We start from the raw sequence: 10,150 nt of genomic DNA on the forward strand, positions 1-10,150 counted from the left end.
TATATAACAGAACGCTATAACGTTCATTACAACACAGTAAACAATTCCAGGGCTTTGTGAGATACCTTGCGCCACAAGGCGAGTCTTTTTACTTTAAGATTTCTTTCTTCTCATTATGCTTTGTGACAAATTAATCATGTACGTCCACTAGGATTTATACTTGGTTGGTTAGCACTACAACACCAAATACTTATATATTTGTCAAATAACCAAGTTCTGCCTGGATTGTATAGGGCAAATAAGCTCTTTGTTGAAATTAAGCAACAAGGAGCTTGGTTCGATCTCATCTTTCTCTATTTCTTTAAGCAAGTGTATTTGAAATTAATCATCAATATGCTCGCATGACATTTCCATTAATTCGTGCACATTCTCATAATCCACTTGGGATGTCATTTGTTTTCTGGAATCATTAAACTTCAGAGCGTCCTCCAGTTTGTTTCATGGTCATATTAAGAGACAATCTTATGAGATGATTTCTAATAATACCAATAAGTTGTGTCTTACTCAACTACATCCTTTCTAGTTGAGGATTGATCGAACCAAGTGGTCTCTCCAACTTCCTTTATGGAGCCACGGCCTCAACCATACTTCCACTAAGTGTAGTTGCAACACCTTAGTCTATGGTGTATATCTTTGTTGAGGATTTGTAACCTTGCAAATATGTTTGCAGCTGGAATGTGTGATCTCATCACTTTAGCGACATCAGTGTACATTCTGAAAATCGATTATTCTTTGTCACTTCACATTTACATTTGTGGAGACAAGAATTAATATGAGACACAATGGGAACAGACCACGACAATTCCTGTCGTTCCCTTAGAAAATACTTTTTTCTTATCTCCCCCTAACAACGATAAGACTGTCTCATTAGAATGACAACCCAAAAATACAGCGGTAAGAGATCTCCTGCCAAAGGTTTTAAATAAACATGGATAATTGTTGAGAGTAAATATCCACCATAACTACTTAATCTTTTTCGTGACCCATCATAGTACAATGTGGACTCATAATGGCACGGATATAGTGCAACCGAAAATGTGTAAGAACACGAATGTTAGGCTTATGTACAGTTACCAACTGGTAAGCAAAAAAGGTTGACTAATATTGGATTCTAAAACTAATTAAGTAAAGATGCGTGTAATATTGCACATCCCCAAAGCAATAAAAGTTAGGTTGGTATGCACAACCTATTCCTTAGACACCATTTGTTGGTACCCTTTGCGAGATCATTGGGTATAAGATGATGTATTTTGATCCTATTAAGCATGCAATATTCATCAAGTCCTTTTGATGCACACTCTCTAGCATTTACAGGGGGTGGTGAGCCCTTAATGTATAATATATGCTAGTAGTTTCCCAAACAAAAACCTTCTTTGGAACTATAACTAGTCAAAAGTGTCAAAACATCCACCAGATCCATAAGTACTTTAATGATCCGCATTTTGCATGGATATGATTCTAAAAATCACCTTGTTTTATTTGTAAAAATGAGTTTTCTACCATTTGCATCTTCGGATGGTCTCAATCCTGTTTGATTTTGTAAAATAAACGATATGATTTCTTACTTTAAAAGCTTAATGGGAAAGGGGTGGTGCATCTGGCGCATTAGGAAACACTTATTACGATATATGCGACACTTCACATTATATCAATCTTTTTCCCATTATATCGTCCCGTCAAATAAAGTGATGTTTATGTGAGTCATTTCAAAATAAAACATCATGCCACAACCAAAGTGTCTTATGATCATGTCAAAGTCTGCATGAATTAATTCAAACATTTCATTGTCGGATTCAATATGGATTCCATAATTCAAATACTAGTGATTTATAGTTCACCAAATCGACTCATTATTTTCTTTAAAATGTGATTCCTTTAACATTAGTTAGGGGCAATTTATAGATGCATCCCCATTCTTACATTGAATTTTCGTACGATAACAATTCACACAGATTTCGTAAGAACTTGAAAAAGTGTGATTAGTTCTTAGTTCTTACACAGCTCATGTAATTTTTAATTTTTATACCAATTAGTCAACAAAGATTGAACATTTCTTCGCTCAACTATTATCTGTAATGATCCAATCATCACATAGTATCTTTTCTTATAATAAGAGACCCCAAGAACCACATAGCCTCTTCACAATCATTTTAATTTGTGATGAAGCCATTTAATCACTTCTTGGCAAGTCATCGTTACGTCATCATTCTTAAATGGCAGAACTGTTGAGCAAAATTTAGTCTTCCATGTCCTTTCACAAACATCTTCTAAAACTGACCTTTTATAAGATGTAAATTCTATCCTAGCCGACGACGTTATTGCACCACCGAAAACAAATTTATTGTGTTAGAGGCACATCATTGCACCTCCCCAAATCAAAACACTTAACGGTCAAACGCTTTTGAAAGAAATCAGTTTGAATTGAAATTTAAAAACTTGGTTAGTAACCTCTCCAACAAAAACTTTGGTATTCCCTCACTTTTATATTTTAAAAGAAAACTAGACACCCCAAGGGTATGTGTGACCACTGAATCCATGTCATCGAATCTTTCCAAGTCATCACCATGTCAATGCAGACTGATTTACGACTCCAAGAGTCACTACAGTTCCGTAAGGCAATTAAAAAAGTCATTACGTTTCCAGAAGAAACAAAACAAGCCACGTCAAAATGTCAATGCCATGTCATCAAGTTTGAACGGGAACCGTCAAAAGAAAACATCCACATAAACGGGGTTACTCTAGACTATCCATTAATCCAATCGTCAAGAATATCCATATATAACAAGCATTTTTTGATTCCCAAAAGTTGTGAATCAAAAATATCCATATATACCTAATGGGGTTATTCAATGATAACACTAATATTCAACGGGGTTTCGAACAATTCATGCTGGAGATCAATAATTGAATAACTATCTTTTCCATTAGTTATGTACTCATATCAAAATCATTCTCACTGTAATAATTCTATGATTCTGACTATTTAGGGATTTTATTTGATTTTTGATTTATTTGAGTTTGAAGTGTTGGTTATTCAATGATAACCCAAATTTCAAGATTTAGTGTAGCATTTTCATCTAATTTGAGGGTCAAATAAGATGAACAGGGGTTGAGAATTAAGTTCCAAGTAATTTATTTCTTTTTATTTTACTTTAGTAATTTGAAGGTCTGGAATTAGAAATTTAAGCCTGAAACTTGAATGGATTCAATAATGCAGAACTAACCAGATGAATGCAATAAGGATATTGCAGAGATGAGAAAAGATGAAAAGACTTTGAGAGAAGATTGAACAAAGTAAAGATTGCAGGAAGAACTAGATGTTTAGAACGAGATACTTAGTTTAAGTTTTAATGATCAATAATAATGTCTTAACTTCAAAGAGGACTCAAACTTAAATAGGCATGAGATATCCGACTAAACAAACTAATTAAAGCAAGAAGAGTTTAACTAACATAGGTAATAAGTGTTTACCTTAAGATAGAACTCTACGAAAACTAAATTAAAAAGGGAAGCATTTAAGCTTGCTCTGCAAGGAATTGTGCATGCTGTACGGCATCAGTCCCCCTACTTGAATTCGCTCGTCTCCGAGATGTTTGGAACTAACAAAACTTCATTGTATCCATGGAAAGTGAGAACTTCTTGAACATTGAACACATTGGAAATGTTCCAATCATCAGGGAGATCTATGACATATGCATTGTCCTTGATACGCTTCAAAACTTTTAATGGACCATATTTCTTCATCTTAATTTTGTTAAAAGTACCCACTGGAAATCTCTCTTTTCTTAAATGAATCATAACCAATTCGCCTTCCTTAGAAACTTTAAGACGTTTGTGTTTGTCTGCAGCTGCCTTATACTTAGCATTTGATTCCTCAAGTTTGTTTCTGACCTCTTGATGAAGCTGAGAAGTTCGTTCCACCATAGAATCAGCTTTGGTATTGGATTTCTGTAGTTTTATGAAGCACTATAAGGTCTAATACATGGTTGGGAACTTTAGAATACACAATTTAAAAAGGAGTCTTATCACTTCTTGACAAATAATCACCATGTCATCAGCATCTTAAAAGACACATCGGTTCACCAAAATGCAGCTTCACATGTCCTTTCAAGAGAAACTCCTTCAAATTTATTTTACATGCCCTTTCAAAAGCAACTCCACAAAAAATGAGATTTGAACTAGAGGAAAAAGGTTTTACGAAAGGAAAGCATGCTTCTTAGCCGAACAATACAGACGTAAATTTGAGTTAAACATATATATCAACAGAAATACGTCTTTTGGACAGTGTATCAGCACTACCTTCCATTGTCATCGCAATCTGATTGGATACTCCAATAATCATTTCTATGTAGATGCAATCCTGTCGGTAACCATTATGTAGGCATCTCATTACCCAAGTTCCTCAAAAGATGTGCGCATTGGTACAATGTGTCTCTCTAACCCCATTCACCATCAACAGTTTCTTGATTAGGAAAAAATTTCACTCCTTGACTACCATAATCACCCAAGTTATGAGAAAAAAGAGAAAAACCTGCACTTCCGGTTGAAAGAATTTTAATAAAAATAACGAATGCATTAAGCACTGAGCCAGAAAAAAAAAAAAGAAAAAAGAAAAGAACAGAACAGAGACTATAAGAAAAAAACAAATTTATAGAGAGCTCATATAAAACGTAATGAATCGTTTGATGTTTTAATAGGATCATGATGAACTATTCAGTTTTGCAACACGAAACAAAATATGTTCGCGTTATGGATCCATCTTACGGTATGATCGAACAAAGAAACGATAAAACAAAAAAACAAAAAATTGAATCCCAAATTTTTGATATGGTCTCAAGAAGGAAAGGTTAAGTTTCTCTGGTGAAAGAAATTCCCCCATTTTTGCAAGAGCTTTTGGACTACCAGGGAGGACCAAGGTCAACCCCATTCTCGAGCAATATTAGAATACATATCGGTGTTTCCTTTTACACCGATGCGTGCAACAGTAGACAAGAAATAGATAAAAACTTAAATGATGGAAAAGCACCTTAAGTTTTTAGAATGAATGGTTAGCATCATGTTACTTGCATATCCTATTCCTAACACATCTTAAGATTGACACATGCTGCAAGAAAATGGCAAAAAGAAAGAAAAAAAAAACCTACCAGGCGCTGGCAAAGATCGGATATGTGCAGTTCACAACCATATTGAACATGAAAACAGTTGGATAAATATTTCATCAACGGTCTTATGACTCTTAACAAAACACTACATTCTTGCAGAATGGTACATAATAGCAAATCGATCGCCATCAAATTTGAAAGGGTGCCCTTTAGATACAATATTCAGTGCATCCTGAAAAAAAAGGGTACCAATACAACTCATCAACAGTATCAAAAGCATCTGCTTTTATTATAGGGAGTGGAATTAGCAAGAATACGCTGCAGAGATATAATAGCCTACTGCCGACGAAAAGATATATGTTAACGAGGATTGCTAAATTTCATCTAAGTTTTGTGGCAATGCAATTATACCTGGCAGTTTCTGTTTCCTTATGCTGAAGATGAAAATGGATATATCTGAAATATCCCATACAGAGACGTAGCCACCACCAGAGGGAAAAGGTCAGCAGGTTACAATAATGCAGGAGTATCATATTATGCATATAGGGCACAACAACGACCAAACGAAAGCGTCCTTATAATTCATGAAGGTCGTATGTTCCAACCATGTTTCGTTGAAGAGTCCAAATTGAGATTTCCTATAAAAAAAGCCAAACCAAATTCAGAGCTTAAGGTTTGAAAAGTGCAGTCATGTCAGGTGACGCATCATCTGCGTCTGTTAGAAAAATGGGTTGTGTTACCATCTTTATTTACTGAAGCACCGAGATATACGTTACAACACTATCAAGATGCAAATATCCATATGCAGATTCAGGGGACTCTCCGAGTTTCTTCATGAACCAGATTAGGCCCTAGATAAAACAATCTCTAATTTTGACGATAGGACAAAGAACGAAAGACCGATCTGATACTGTCTCAAGGAGTCGAGGGTATTCAACATTAACTTAAATCAACTAACGAATGCCTTGCGGTAAGTAAAATCAATCGGCAAAGTTCGGACAGGTGGGTAAACTGCATTATCTAACTTAAAATAAAGCATGCCATGTGGATGACGTCTTACACTTATTTAGCTGTTTCAACTTTCAACAATTTATTTCATTGAATTTCATAAGCAAGGGCTTCCTCATGCCCACACGTTTTTCTGTTCCTACATCTCAAAATAAAGTAAAATCTCCTTCAAACGATGATAAAAGTTCACCAGCAGGAATACCAAATAAAGATGCGAGCCCAAAGACCATAGTTCAAATTAATAAGTGGTAGGTTCAGTTCATACGAATTTTAAATACAATGCACAACATATTTCCAGTGCGTATGCACCGTGTTAGTGGCTTTTTATATAAGAAAACAATTCAACATATAGTTTAATATATTTTCTTAAGAGCTTCGTATAATATGTGGTGTGGCTTTATTAAGGAACAAAAGGAAATTTATTTCATTTATTTTAGAATGTTACAGTTCACGAAGATGGTTTATTTTTCATCATAACGTACGAATGATCCTTTTAATTCAAGTACTTTTGAGTATATCTCAAATGCTTTAGAGTATTTCAGTCTCATGGAAATGATATACTTTTCATTCCATAAGTACGGACAACGAATTCAGTTCTTCGCAAAAAAAAAAGTTCTTTATTTTATATATATTAATGTTTATTATACTACCATACATCAATGGTCTAGGATCAAATCATACAAAATTCAGTTGAATAAAGATAATTAATAAACTTATCAAAATGTAACCTTCTTTTAACATATAGTTAGTTTGTTGTCATTTTAAACTCTCTATATATCTTGTAGTTAGATGCAAATATATGATACATGCATTCCATCGCTTGTACCATACTCAGTAAATGTTTATACCTAGTGCCCAACTCTCATTCAAATGAGTTAGAATTACATCTCTGTCTCATGATCAGTAAATTCATTTACTTTGTATTGTTACTACTTGAGCCAATAATACAAGTGTGTTGAATTCCAATGAACATTTAAATTTTCGGAGGAAAATTTCATGAATGTTTAAAAAAACTTCCTTCGGAGTATTTCATCGTATGAAATCAATATGTCGCCTTAAGACGTAGAAGTAATGCATTCATCTTTTGAACAATGCATCGTCACTGGTTGAAGGTTTTCATGATGGAAGTAAAGCCCTTCTAGACGCAATTGACTTCTATATCAGAGGCTCTTTAATGACGCTCAAGTACTTCTGAGTCCAAAAGATCAAATTTAATCGAGTTGGTTTAATCAAAACCCGGTCAATGGATTGGTCAAGGCCCGGTCCATTGGGTTGACTAGGTCATGGTTTACAAAAGTTCACATATATGGTCCATTATATATGAAGTACTCAGGCCCATCGATAATAAACTTGAAACTATTCGCATATAGGCCCAAATTTATTGTTAACCTTAAGATTGGGAATTTTATTATCCAACTTTAGTGACACGAAAACAACTGTAAACATATCCGATGATGATGAAAATTTTACATACGATTCATCAAAATATTTATCTTAAAATAACAAAATTTCAAGGTAATCCAACGGCTAGATAAAAAGATATACATCACATAATATGACTGTTCCAATTCACGTTTCTGTGAACACAGCTGCAAATATCACGTACTTTGGAGTACTTTCATATTTGGATCTTAATGAAATTTATATACTACCTCCATAAAAACAATATATAAAAATACCAAAAATATAGCATAATCCAACGGTTGAAATACTCAAAACTTAGGTTTTTCGACGCTGTTAAAAATTAGGGTTTTTCTGAACTACACAGTTTTATTAAAATCGGGTTTTGGAGATTGCATCATATTCCGATGAGATTGAAATTTTAAAACAGTAAGTAATACCAAATCAGGTTGAACAAATTAAAATTTCATGAAAATATAACGGTGAAATACCTATGTTTTATAATCATACGTTTGTGGAACCCTAATATATACTATGAAAATAAAATATATATGTTTAAAATAAATAAATGGTAAAGCATCCATGATGGTAAACAAATAGGCTCAGAACCACACTAATCTTTAAGAAGTTATCCATAGCCAATCTTGAACGAGAAAGGAAAAAAAAAAAAAAAAAACGTCAGTTGGTAGAGTCGTGCTTGATAACGTTGCAGTGGAAAATATGGAGAAAGTAAAGAGGCAAAGAGAAGTTTCTATTGATCAGGATAATAGGGTTACATAGATACAATTTCCTTTATATACATGTAAATGTATACTCTAGGCAACTAGATGGACCGCACATCCATGGACCCGTAACATTAACATCTTATTTGAATATACATATTGTCCCTGTCAATTAGGATAAAGTTTTTGAAGGAGCGATTTTCGAAGAGGTTTGGGGGACCAATAGAGAACTGTCATTTTTAATTCTTAATTATCCGATTTTAGCTAATTAACTTTTTAGGCAAGGGTTTTTAGGAATTTACCACCCATTAATAATCCTTCTCTCGGTGAATTTTCGCCATATAAAACTTGCAGGAAATCAATAAGTACATTAATCAGAAAGCACCCATGTCTTCGTGTGCATTCTGTGTCATTATAGAGTTTATGAATATGGAACTAAAATTCTCGTCTTCAATCCTGATAAAATTCTTCTTTTATCTACTTAGAAAACTAAATCTAAAGAAGAAATCAAGATGAAAAAATTGACGGTAGTTTTTTTCTTCCACGACTTCCAGAAGTTAGTATAAACTCTACCGTATGAATTTATGTTTTTGATCTTCAAGATCAAGCTCTAAAATCATGAGCAGAAAAATCTAATCATTTAATTTTAAGTTATATATATGTCTTTCCCTAAATCAAACAATACCCAAAATCGTAAAGAAAAATTACTATACAGAAAATCCGAACCGAACCCAAATTTTTATCGTAGGTTTTATTTAGCCGACTAACAAGTGACATTTTTGAACTTTTTTTTCCCATTTTATACGTTAAATAATCCATGAAGATGAAGAAAGTTTTCCCCCTTCGTTTAGTAAAAAAAAAACGACCTATTATATTTCCCTAAACAACACTGCTCTAAAGATTAGAATACTAATTAGGTATAAAATTTAATAACAAATGGCAGTTTTTAGTTCGTCCCCCATACGCCATCTAAAATCGCCCCCATCTAAAATTTTGTCGTCAATTAGGATATCAATACTTTGATAGATCCTGACCAGTACCTCAAATTAGGGAATTTGCATGTAGAAGTAGGTAGGACGACCGAAACTTTACAGAGAACGCGCGATAAGGAGATATGCAAAATAATTGGGAGTTATGAAATATTATTCAATCCTTAAAGTCATTCTAATGGGTGTTTTGTAGGGACGAAAATGCTAAACTATAAAAAAAAAAATAATCTAAAAACCCAAGCCTATTCTTCTCATACCCCCATTCCTTTTAAACTTTTTCCCCCCTTGACGGTTATCTTCGAAAACGATATTTTTTCCTCCATCATCGATTTCAACATGATTATATTGTTGCTTCAAAAATTTCTTCGACTATTAATATATCGGTTATATAAACTTGCCTCCTCGATACAAACCTAATGATTAATAATTATTGTTTTAAAAGAACTCGTTTAGGTTTAGTATCCAAAATTGTAACCGGAAATTTTCTGTTACAGTTAATGCCGGCATTGTATTAATCATGGATACAATGCCGATTTTGCGTACCGGCATAGTTTTAGTATTAACATCATGCCATTTTACTATGTCAGTATTATTTTCAGTATGAATACCATGCCGGTAGTCAAGGTTGTAGATTTTTGAATTTTCGCATGTGTATATGCCGGCATAGATCAAAGACCATACCAATATTCTTTATTAAAAGTTAAAAATTATAAAAGCTACTGCTAGTACCAGTAATGTAGATATTACTAGTATGTGCACAGGGACTTACATGGTTGCCATTTCCGATGTCAAATGTTTTTGCTAAAGTTTGTTTGAGTTCCTTCAAAACAAGGTTGACCTGCGTATAGTTCTGTAACCTGTACGCTAGAGCAAGTCACGAAGCATCATCCAACATCCAGTTATCAATGATTTGACTTGGTGGGCTTGC

The sequence above is a fragment of the Papaver somniferum genome, unplaced genomic scaffold, assembly GCF_003573695.1.
Source record: "Papaver somniferum cultivar HN1 unplaced genomic scaffold, ASM357369v1 unplaced-scaffold_158, whole genome shotgun sequence".
Classification (NCBI taxonomy): domain Eukaryota; kingdom Viridiplantae; phylum Streptophyta; class Magnoliopsida; order Ranunculales; family Papaveraceae; genus Papaver; species Papaver somniferum.